This window comes from Engystomops pustulosus, chromosome 9 (genome assembly GCF_040894005.1).
Source record: "Engystomops pustulosus chromosome 9, aEngPut4.maternal, whole genome shotgun sequence".
In the NCBI taxonomy this organism is placed as follows: Eukaryota; Metazoa; Chordata; class Amphibia; order Anura; family Leptodactylidae; genus Engystomops; species Engystomops pustulosus.
Window position 1 is genome coordinate 4,015,619 of NC_092419.1, and position 12,884 is coordinate 4,028,502.

A 12,884-nucleotide genomic window follows, 5' to 3' on the forward strand; every position below is an offset into this window, starting at 1 on the left:
ATGTGGTGACATAGGAGCAGAATGTAATAATCATCCGTAATCCGGAGTGATATATTATATTATGTCTGGGTTTCACCGTATTGCAGTGAGATAATCAGCTTATTGATCGAGTGCTGAAGCAGGGAGCCGCAGAGCATCGCGCCACGGAGAACCATGGATTATAATGATGTTATCACATCAGAATTTGTAATTTGTGTAGAAAACCCCAATGGGGCAGAGCATCGCACCGTGACCAGGAGTCACACTAGGGTGACCTTACAGGGAATGTTCAGCATCTTACTGCTGTAGTCCAAAAACAGCGCTGCACCTCCCAACTGGTCATGTGAGGTACTGCCGCCCAGTCATTGGAGCTGGATTGTGGAAAGGCGGAGCACTAGTGTGTCATATTACAGGATTGTAGCTTCTCCTCACACTGCTGTGCTCTGTGCTCCCTGCAAGCAGTTTTATGCATTGTCCCTGGAGAGATGTGTAATCAGACCTCACACTGCTGCGCTCTGTGCTCTCTGCAGCCAGTGTTCTGTATTGTCCCTGGAGAGATGTGTAATCACACCTCACACTGCTGTGCTCTGTGCAGCCAGTGTTATGTATTGTCCCTGGAGAGATGTGTAATCAGACCTCACACTGCTGTGCTCTGTGCTCTCTGCAGCCAGTGTTATGTACTGTCCCTGGAGAGATGTGTAATCAGACCTCACACTGCTGTGCTCTGTGCTCTCTGCAGCCAGTGTTATGTATTGTCCCTGGAGAGATGTGTAATCAGACCTCACACTGCTGTGCTCTGTGCAGTCAGTGTTATGTATTATCCCTGGAGAGATGTGTAATCAGACCTCACACTGCTGTGCTCTGTGCTCTCTGCAGCCAGTGTTATGTATTATCCCTGGAGAGATGTGTAATCAGACCTCACACTGCTGTGCTCTGTGCTCTCTGCAGCCAGTGTAATGTATTGTCCCTGGAGAGATGTGTAATCCGACCTCACACTGCTGTGCTCTGTGCTCTCTGCAGCCAGTGTTATGTATTGTCCCTGGAGAGATGTGTAATCAGACCTCACACTGCTGTGCTCTGTGCTCTCTGCAGCCAGTATTATGTATTGTCCCTGGAGAGATGTGTAATCAGACCTCACACTGCTGTACTCTGTGCACTCTGCAGCCAGTGTTATGTATTGTCCCTGGAGAGATGTGTAATCAGACCTCACACTGCTGTGCTCTGTGCTCTCTGCAGCCAGTGTCATGTATTGTCCCTGGAGAGATGTGTAATCAGACCTCACACTGCTGTGCTCTGTGCTCTCTTCAGGCAGTGTTATGTATTGTCCCTGGAGAGATGTGTAATCAGACCTCACACTGCTGTGCTCTGTGCTCTCTGCAGCCAGTGTTATGTATTGTCCCTGCAGAGATGTGTAATCAGACCTCACACTGCTGTGCTTTGTGCTCTCTGCAGCCAGTGTAATGTATTGTCCCTGGAGAGAGGTGTAATTAGACCTCACACTGCTGTGCTCTGTGCTCTCTGCAGCCAGTGTTATGTATTGTCCCTGGAGAGATGTGTAATCAGCCCTCACACTGCTGTGCTCTGTGCTCTCTGCAGCCAGTGTTATGTATTGTCCCTGGAGAGATGTGTAATCAGACCTCACACTGCTGTGCTCTGTGCTCTCTGCAGCCAGTGTTATGTATTGTCCCTGGAGGGATGTGTAATCAGACCTCACACTGCTGTGCTCTCTGCAGCCAGTGTTATGTATTGTCCCTGGAGAGATGTGTAATCAGACCTCACACTGCTGTGCTCTGTGCTCTCTGCAGCCAGTGTCATGTATTGTCCCTGGAGAGATGTGTAATCAGACCTCACACTGCTGTGCTCTGTGCTCTCTGCAGCCAGTGTTATGTATTGTCCCTGGAGAGATGTGTAATCAGACCTCACACTGCTGTGCTCTGTGCTCTCTGCAGCCAGTGTCATGTATTGTCCCTGGAGAGATGTGTAATCAGACCTCACACTGCTGTGCTCTGTGCTCTCTGCAGCCAGTGTTATGTATTGTCCCTGGAGAGATGTGTAATCAGACCTCACACTGCTGTGCTCTGTGCTCTCTGCAGCCAGTGTTATGTATTGTCCCTGGAGAGATGTGTAATCAGACCTCACACTGCTGTGCTCTGTGCTCTCTGCAGCCAGTGTTATGTATTGTCCCTGGAGAGATGTGTAATCAGACCTCACACTGCTGTGCTCTGTGCTCTCTGCAGCCAGTGTTATGTATTGTCCCTGGAGAGATGTGTAATCAGACCTTACACTGCTGTGCTCTGTGCTCTCTGCAGCCAGTGTTATGTATTGTCCCTGGAGAGAAGTGTAATCAGACCTCACACTGCTGTGCTCTGTGCTCTCTGCAGTCAGTGTTATGTATTGTCCCTAGAGAGATGTGTAATCAGACCTCACACTGCTGTGCTCTGTGCTCTCTGCAGCCAGTGTTATGTATTGTCCCTGGAGAGATGTGTAATCAGACCTCACACTGCTGTGCTCTGTGCTCTCTGCAGCCAGTGTTATGTATTGTCCCTGGAGAGATGTGTAATCAGACCTTACACTGCTGTGCTCTGTGCTCTCTGCAGCCAGTGTTATGTATTGTCCCTGGAGAGAAGTGTAATCAGACCTCACACTGCTGTGCTCTGTGCTCTCTGCAGTCAGTGTTATGTATTGTCCCTAGAGAGATGTGTAATCAGACCTCACACTGCTGTGCTCTGTGCTCTCTGCAGCCAGTGTTATGTATTGTCCCTGGAGAGATGTGTAATCAGACCTCACACTGCTGTGCTCTGTGCTCTCTGCAGCCAGTGTTATGTATTGTCCCTGGAGAGATAGTATAGTATAGTATATAAGGCTGGAAGGAGACGCAAGTCCATCAAGTCCAACCTTCAAGAATTAAATAAATGTTTTATCCCCATAACCCGTGATATTTTTTCTCTCCAGAAAGTCATCCAGGCCTCTCTTGAACATGTACATAGAGTCCGCCATAACAACCTCCTGCGGCAGAGAGTTCCATAGTCTCACTGCTCTCACAGTAAAGAACCTTTGTCTATGGTGATGGTAGAATCGCCTCTCCTCTAGGCGTAGAGGATGCCCCCTTGTCCTGGTCACAGGCCTAGGTATAAAAAGATCTTTGGAGAGATCCTTGTACTGTCCGTTCAGGTATTTGTACATTGTAATGAGGTCTCCCCTCAGTCGTCTTTTTTCTAAACTGAATAATCCCAAATTTTGTAATCTGTCATTGTATTCTAGTCCCCCCATTCCCCTAATAATCCTGGTTGCTCTCCTCTGCACCCGTTCCAGCTCTACTATATCCTTTTTATATACTGGTGCCCAAAACTGTACACAATATTCCATGTGTGGTCTGACCAGGGATGTGTAATCAGACCTCACACTGCTGTGCTCTGTGCTCTCTGCAGCCAGTGTTATGTATTATCCCTGGAGATATGTGTAATCAGACCTCACACTGCTGTGCTCTGTGCTCTCTGCAGCCAGTGTTATGTATTGTCCCTGGAGAGATGTGTAATCAGACCTCACACTGCTGTGCTCTGTGCTCTCTGCAGCCAGTGTTATATATTGTTCCTGGAGAGATGTGTAATCAGACCTCACACTTCTGTGCTCTGTGCTCTCTGCAGCCAGTGTTATGTATTGTCCCTGGAGAGATGTGTAATCAGACCTCACACTGCTGTGCTCTGTGCTCTCTGCAGCCAGTGTTATGTATTGTCCCTGGAGAGATGTGTAATCAGACCTCACACTGCTGTGCTCTGTGCTCTCTGCAGCCAGTGTTATGTATTGTCCCTGGAGAGATGTGTAATCAGACCTCACACTGCTGTGCTCTGTGCTCTTTGCAGCCAGTGTTATGTATTGTCCCTGGAGGGATGTGTAATCAGACCTCACACTGCTGTGCTCTCTGCAGCCAGTGTTATGTTTTGTCCCTGGAGAGATGTGTAATCAGACCTCACACTGCTGTGCTCTGTGCTCTCTGCAGCCAGTGTCATGTATTGTCCCTGGAGAGATGTGTAATCAGACCTCACACTGCTGTGCTCTGTGCTCTCTGCAGCCAGTGTTATGTATTATCCCTGGAGAGATGTGTAATCAGACCTCACACTGCTGTGCTCTGTGCTCTCTGCAGCCAGTGTAATGTATTGTCCCTGGAGAGATGTGTAATCCGACCTCACACTGCTGTGCTCTGTGCTCTCTGCAGCCAGTGTTATGTATTGTCCCTGGAGAGATGTGTAATCAGACCTCACACTGCTGTGCTCTGTGCTCTCTGCAGCCAGTATTATGTATTGTCCCTGGAGAGATGTGTAATCAGACCTCACACTGCTGTACTCTGTGCACTCTGCAGCCAGTGTTATGTATTGTCCCTGGAGAGATGTGTAATCAGACCTCACACTGCTGTGCTCTGTGCTCTCTGCAGCCAGTGTCATGTATTGTCCCTGGAGAGATGTGTAATCAGACCTCACACTGCTGTGCTCTGTGCTCTCTGCAGCCAGTGTTATGTATTGTCCCTGGAGAGATGTGTAATCAGACCTCACACTGCTGTGCTCTGTGCTCTCTGCAGCCAGTGTTATGTATTGTCCCTGGAGAGATGTGTAATCAGACCTCACACTGCTGTGCTCTGTGCTCTCTGCAGCCAGTGTTATGTATTGTCCCTGGAGAGATGTGTAATCAGACCTCACACTGCTGTGCTCTGTGCTCTCTGCAGCCAGTGTTATGTATTGTCCCTGGAGAGATGTGTAATCAGACCTCACACTGCTGTGCTCTGTGCTCTCTGCAGCCAGTGTTATGTATTGTCCCTGGAGAGATGTGTAATCAGACCTCACACTGCTGTGCTCTGTGCTCTCTTCAGGCAGTGTTATGTATTGTCCCTGGAGAGATGTGTAATCAGACCTCACACTGCTGTGCTCTGTGCTCTCTGCAGCCAGTGTCATGTATTGTCCCTGGAGAGATGTGTAATCAGACCTCACACTGCTGTGCTCTGTGCTCTCTGCAGCCAGTGTTATGTATTGTCCCTGGAGAGATGTGTAATCAGACCTCACACTGCTGTGCTCTGTGCTCTCTGCAGCCAGTGTTATGTATTGTCCCTGGAGAGATGTGTAATCAGACCTCACACTGCTGTGCTCTGTGCTCTCTGCAGACAGTATTATGTATTGTCCCTGGAGAGATGTGTAATCAGACCTCACACTGCTGTGCTCTGTGCTCTCTGCAGCCAGTGTTATGTATTGTCCCTGGAGAGATGTGTAATCAGACCTCACACTGCTGTGCTCTGTGCTCTCTGCAGGCAGTGTTATGTATTGTCCCTGGAGAGATGTGTAATCAGACCTCACACTGCTGTGCTCTCTGCAGCCAGTGTTATGCATTGTCCCTGGAGAGATGTGTAATCAGACCTCACACTGCTGTGCTCTGTGCTCTCTGCAGCCAGTGTTATGTATTGTCCCTGGAGAGATGTGTAATCAGACCTCACACTGCTGTGCTCTCTGCAGCCAGTGTTATGTATTGTCCCTGGAGAGATGTGTAATCAGACCTCACGCTGCTGTGCTCTGTGCTCTCTGCAGCCAGTGTTATGTATTGTCCCTGGAGAGATGTGTAACCAGACCTCACACTGCTGTGCTCTGTGCTCTCTGCAGCCAGTGTTATGTATTATCCCTGGAGAGATGTGTAATCAGACCTCACACTGCTGTGCTCTGTGCTCTCTGCAGCCAGTGTTATGTATTGTCCCTGGAGAGATGTGTAATCAGACCTCACACTGCTGTGCTCTGTGCTCTCTGCAGCCAGTGTTATGTATTGTCCCTGGAGAGATGTGTAATCAGACCTCACACTGCTGTGCTCTGTGCTCTCTGCAGCCAGTGCTATGCATCATCCCTGGAGAGATGTGTAATCAGACCTCACACTGCTGTGCTCTGTGCTCTCTGCAGCCAGTGTTATGTATTGTCCCTGGAGAGATGTGTAATCAGACCTCACACTGCTGTGCTCTGTGCTCTCTGCAGCCAGTGTTATGTATTGTCCCTGGAGAGATGTGTAATCAGACCTCACACTGCTGTGCTCTGTGCTCTCTGCAGCCAGTGTTATGTATTGTCCCTGGAGAGATGTGTAATCATAGCTTTCTATTCGTTATTAGTAGCAGCAGAACTATAAAATACAGATTTATTTTCCATTCTAGTACTTTCACCAAGTGCACTGGGGATGTGTCCTCGCACTGCTGTGCTCTGTGCTCCCTGCAGGCAGTGTTGGGTATTGTCCTTGGCGAGATGTTTTATCAGACCATTGTCTATGTTATTATTAGCAGCAGGACTGTGATCTATGGATTTATATTACTTGATTGTACTAACACTGCTGTGCAACTAGTCCTCTGCATTGAATGGCTTCCCTCCCCATCCACTCTGAGTGATTGCTATAGTTAGTATTCCACAATCCTGCTTCTGCTTTACTTTGTGGAGAGGGGAAGGGCTGTGAAGCAGCTCAATGCAGAGCGTTCAGAGAACAGCAGTGTGAGGAGAAGCTACAATCCTGACATACGAGGCAGCAGGGGGCCCTCGCCTATTAGCTGATTTTGTCTCAGGTGCAGGAATCAACATGGAGAACAATGCAATTCTCTGTGCAGTAAATTGGCGCTGAGTTGGAGTATCACACTGGGGCTCATTTACTTACCCGGTCCAGTCGCGATCCCGCGGCGCTTTGTCCGACGTGGATTCGGGTTCTGCCGGAATTCACTAAGGTCGAGCGCCCGATATCCAGTAGGTGTCGCTGTTGTGCCGAGGTCCTCCGGAGTTCACCTCCTTCGTCCCGGTGCATGTGAGTGCTTGATCGTGCGACACATTTCGTTTTTTAAATTTCGTGGTTATTCCGAATCCGTCGGGTTGTTCGACGGCCACTTCCCTTGATTTCTGTCGCGTGAAAGCCGGCGCCAAGATCCGATTGCGAGCGCCAAAATCTTCGGAATTCGGCGCAAAACTGAAAAATTCGTGAAACTCGACAAAAGTGCGGCCGTGGAGCCCTTAGTAAATGAGCCCCTTAGTACCCAGTCCGGTCGCGATCGAGCAGCGAGTTCTCTGACGAGGATTCGGGTTCTGCCGGGATTCACTAAGGTCCGTGCTCCTGATGTCCACCAGGTGTCGCTGCTGCGCTGATGTCTGCCGGAGTTCACCTTCTTCCTGGTGCAGGTAAGAAATTCTTTTCCAAATACCACGTTTTTTCCGAATCCGTCGGGTTTTCCGATGGACACGCCCCCCGATTTCCGGTGCGTGCACCAAAAACCCGGGACAATTCAGGGAAAAACTTCGCAAATACTTAATACTCGGGAAACCCGGCGATTCGGCCCCTTAGTAAATGAGCCCCAATGTGTCCAGGAGCGGTTCTGTGGGAGTTCTGAATGTCGGATCAGATGTCAGTGACGCTGATGATGATGTTACATATTGGCCGCGTTCTCTGCCTGTTCTGTGTGACCTAGGGCCGTGTTCACATGATGCTTCATAGAGATGGAAACGCCTGATGTGAAATCTGTGACGCTGATTGACATTCTGTGTATTCAGTGCGGTGACCTGCACCGGGTCCTTGTGTGAACTGTGGCTTATCGATGCCTATCAATTATCCATTACATTGCAGGTCCCTATTAAGGTCAATGGGGTGTGATGTGTCGCTGCTGCTGTGTGGGGGTGTAGCTGTACTTCAGCATCCTGACCTCATCCCCAGGACCCTGCATTGATGGGACATAGATGACGGCACATATAGATGGACACATAGTATCCATAACTTAGTGATGCAGAGATGTTACATGGATGCAGATCGCCTCTTCTGCGTCTTACGGAGACAGTGTCATTCAGTGATCATACACAAGGGGGCGCTGTGGAGACACTGTCATGAAATGATCTTACATAAGAGGCCGATACATTGTAACGAGTGCTGCACCTGCAGATAGGACTTCCATTCTATGCTGCCCTCTACGGACAGGAATAGGGATCTGTACTGTATTTCCATATGTAATGATAAGAAAGCAGAGAATGGAGCTGGAAGAAGAGCGCCGTCCTCTGTGTAGTGGCGGAGCTGTGTTATTGCAGATGAACTCCCATTTACATGAGCAGACACAGCAGTTACCCGCCTGGCCACTGCACAGGGAGTGGAGCTCTTCTTATTCCACGGCCAGGGGATGCATGGGGGTCCTGCATGTCAGACCCTCCAATATGATGTCCCCTGTGAAGGTCCCAAACAATGTGACCCCCGGCCATGTGGTGTCCTAAAGATCATTAGGGGGGGCACCTGTCAGCAGGCTGGCGGTTATATGGGAACCTGTCAGCAGGCGGGGGTAATATGGGAACCTGTCAGCAGGCGGGGGTTATATGGGAACCTGTCAGCAGGCCGGGGTTATATGGGAACCTGTCAGCAGGCCGGGGTTATATGGGAACCTGTCAGCAGGCTGGCGGTTATATGGGAACCTGTCAGCAGGCGGGGGTTATATGGGAACCCTGTCAGCAGGCTGGAGTTATATGGGAACCTGTCAGCAGGCCGGGGTTATATGGGAACCTGTCAGCAGGCGGGGGTTATATGGGAACCTGTCAGCAGGCGGGGGTTATATGGGAACCTGTCATCAGGCTGGGGGTTATATGGGAACCCCGTCAGCAGGCTGGGGGTTATATGGGAACCCTGTCAGCAGGCTGGGGGTTATATGGGAACCCTGTCAGCAGGCTGGGGGTTATATGGGAACCCCGTCAGCAGGCTGGGGGTTATATGGGAACCCCGTCAGCAGGCTGGGGGTTATATGGGAACCCCGTCAGCAGGCTGGGGGTTATATGGGAACCCCGTCAGCAGGCTGGGGGTTATATGGGAACCCCGTCAGCAGGCTGGGGGTTATATGGGAACCCCGTCAGCAGGCTGGGGGTTATATGGGAACCCCGTCAGCAGGCTGGGGGTTATATGGGAACCCCGTCAGCAGGCTGGGGGTTATATGGGAACCCCGTCAGCAGGCTGGGGGTTATATGGGAACCCCGTCAGCAGGCTGGGGGTTATATGGGAACCCCGTCAGCAGGCTGGGGGTTATATGGGAACCCCGTCAGCAGGCTGGGGGTTATATGGGAACCCCGTCAGCAGGCTGGGGGTTATATGGGAACCCCGTCAGCAGGCTGGGGGTTATATGGGAACCCCGTCAGCAGGCTGGGGGTTATATGGGAACCCCGTCAGCAGGCTGGGGGTTATATGGGAACCCCGTCAGCAGGCGGGGGTTATATGGGAACCCCGTCAGCAGGCTGGGGGTTATATGGGAACCCCGTCAGCAGGCGGGGGTTATATGGGAACCCCGTCAGCAGGCTGGGGGTTATATGGGAACCCCGTCAGCAGGCTGGGGGTTATATGGGAACCCCGTCAGCAGGCTGGGGGTTATATGGGAACCCCGTCAGCAGGCGGGGGTTATATGGGAACCTGTCAGCAGGCTGGAGTTATATGGGAACCTGTCAGCAGGCGGGGGTTATATGGGAACCTGTCAGCAGGCTGGGGGTTATATGGGAACCCCGTCAGCAGGCTGGGGGTTATATGGGAACCCCGTCAGCAGGCTGGGGGTTATATGGGAACCCCGTCAGCAGGCTGGGGGTTATATGGGAACCCCGTCAGCAGGCTGGGGGTTATATGGGAACCCCGTCAGCAGGCTGGGGGTTATATGGGAACCCCGTCAGCAGGCTGGGGGTTATATGGGAACCCCGTCAGCAGGCGGGGGTTATATGGGAACCTGTCAGCAGGCGGGGGTTATATGGGAACCTGTCAGCAGGCCGGGGTTATATGGGAACCTGTCAGCAGGCCGGAGTTATATGGGAACCTGTCAGCAGGCTGGAGTTATATGGGAACCTGTCAGCAGGCTGGGGGTTATATGGGAACCCCGTCAGCAGGCGGGGGTTATATGGGAACCTGTCAGCAGGCTGGAGTTATATGGGAACCTGTCAGCAGGCGGGGGTTATATGGGAACCTGTCAGCAGGCTGGGGGTTATATGGGAACCCCGTCAGCAGGCTGGGGGTTATATGGGAACCCCGTCAGCAGGCTGGGGGTTATATGGGAACCCCGTCAGCAGGCTGGGGGTTATATGGGAACCTGTCAGCAGGCGGGGGTTATATGGGAACCTGTCAGCAGGCTGGCGGTTATATGGGAACCTGTCAGCAGGCGGGGGTTATATGGGAACCCTGTCAGCAGGCTGGAGTTATATGGGAACCTGTCAGCAGGCGGGGGTTATATGGGAACCTGTCATCAGGCTGGGGGTTATATGGGAACCTGTCAGCAGGCGGGGGTTATATGGGAACCTGTCAGCAGGCTGGGGGTTATATGGGAACCCCGTCAGCAGGCTGGGGGTTATATGGGAACCCCGTCAGCAGGCTGGGGGTTATATGGGAACCCCGTCAGCAGGCTGGGGGTTATATGGGAACCCCGTCAGCAGGCTGGGGGTTATATGGGAACCCCGTCAGCAGGCTGGGGGTTATATGGGAACCCCGTCAGCAGGCTGGGGGTTATATGGGAACCCCGTCAGCAGGCTGGGGGTTATATGGGAACCCCGTCAGCAGGCTGGGGGTTATATGGGAACCCCGTCAGCAGGCGGGGGTTATATGGGAACCTGTCAGCAGGCGGGGGTTATATGGGAACCTGTCAGCAGGCCGGGTTATATGGGAACCTGTCAGCAGGCCGGAGTTATATGGGAACCTGTCAGCAGGCTGGAGTTATATGGGAACCTGTCAGCAGGCTGGGGGTTATATGGGAACCTGTCAGCAGGCTGGGGGTTATATGGGAACCTGTCAGCAGGCTGGGGGTTATATGGGAACCCGTCAGCAGGCTGGGGGTTATATGGGAACCCGTCAGCAGGCTTTATTGCACAATTTAACTCTGGAATGTTTACTTTGCCCTCCCCAGGCTCACAGCCCAGCGCCGCACTCTGTCACGGGAAGTTAGTGTCTAACACGGGGGTAAAGCTCCTCCCCCCCGCCCCCGGGCCAGAACATCACCGGATCCATTATTATCTCCCATAAACCTCCATACACAAGATATAATGTGTCAGCACCAACACCACTGCAGTGCCCACAACTCTATCTATCTATCTATCTCCTACCTATCTATCTATCTCATATCTATCTCCTATCTATCTATCTATCTCCTATCTATCTATCTATCTATCTATCTATCTATCTCATATCTATCTCCTACCTATCTATCTATCTCCTATCTATCTATCTATCTCATATCTATCTCCTACCTATCTATCTATCTCCTACCTATCTATCTCCTATCTATCTCCTATCTATCTATCTCATATCTATCTCATATCTATCTCCTATCTATCTCCTATATATCTATCTCCTATCTATCTCCTATCTATCTATCTCATATCTATCTCATATCTATCTCCTATCTATCTCCTATATATCTATCTATCTATCTACCTATCTATCTATCTCCTACCTATCTATCTATCTATCTATCTATCTATCTATCTATCTATCTATCTATCTATCTATCTCATATCTATCTATCTATCTCCTATCTATCTATCTATCTCCTATCTATCTATCTCCTATCTATCTATCTATCTATCTATCTCCTATCTATCTCCTATCTATCTATCTTCTATCTATCTATCTATCTCATATCTATCTCCTATCTATCTATCTATCTATCTATCTATCTATCTCATATCTATCTCCTATCTATCTATCTTATATATCTATATTTTATCTATTTATCGTCTATCTATATCATGCTGATCCTGTATAAGTGCAGTGTTCGGGAGCAGAGCCATAACCTTAGCCCCAGCTGCTGTATAACTACAACTCCCAGCAGGCTGGTGAGTCTCAGAGAGCAGTAATGGTGCGCCTTCCAGGGCCTGTGGGTGCAGCCGGTGACAGATGGGCTGATACATGAATGTAGAGCAGATGTACAGACTGAAGATCCCAAAATAAGGGTCTAATGAACAGATCGATGCGTCGCCTCATCTCTTCTCTCTGTCCTTCTCCTGCTCCCACACACCTCCGTCTCTTCCCCTACTGCAGTCTAATTACAGCTAATTATTACATAGGCTGTCAGAGAGGTGGGAGATTCCTGGTCTATCCCAGGGGGGCTGGGGGTGGCGAGTACCCCCTGGCACCCTCCGCTTACAGCCCACCACCCTGCAAGTGCTCCTCATTACTGCCGGCCTGTATAGATTTACACATACATACACGCACACATGCATACACACATACATACATACACGCACACAAACATACACGCACACATACATACATACATACACGCACACATGCATACACACATACATACATACATACACGCACACATACATACATACACGCACACAAACATACATGCATGCACACTTACATATACACTTACACATACTAATACATTTTCCAAGTTGTCAAATGCCTCCTTGTAAGGCAGCTCCTTACACCAAGCCTGACCTACAAGAAGCCTAATAACATCATGTGGGATTAAGCCAAACCAGTAAATGTATTCCAGAAGGAACAGACTCCCGACTGGAGACATTGCTGCACAGCTGGGAGTCTGTAGATACAAGAAGTTATCTGCTGGATACATTTACTGGTTTGGATTAATCCCACATGATGTTATTAGGCTTCTTATAGGTCAGGCTTGGTGTAAGGAGGAGGTATTGTTTTCCATTTAACACCTTGGAAAACGTATTTGCATACTTCCCAGAATTCCCTAGTGGAGCATCAATGGCTTTACATCTCCGCACGACTATAAGGCGACCTTAATTGGCAAACTCTCCATAAGGAGAACACTTACCTTCTGACCCACATACATATGCAGACACACAGGTGCACTCATACATAGATATTACCTACATACACATACATAGATATTACCTATATACTCATACATAGATATTACCTATATACACATACATAGATATTAC

The 12,884-nt window shown here is 50.0% G+C and overlaps 1 protein-coding gene across 15 annotated transcripts in view; it reads left to right on the forward strand.

Annotated features, from left to right (window-relative positions):
- SYNGAP1 (synaptic Ras GTPase activating protein 1) overlaps nt 1–12,884 on the forward strand; it is a 188,454-nt gene that overhangs the window by 51,926 nt on the left and 123,644 nt on the right. The gene's annotated exons all lie outside the window — the stretch shown is intronic.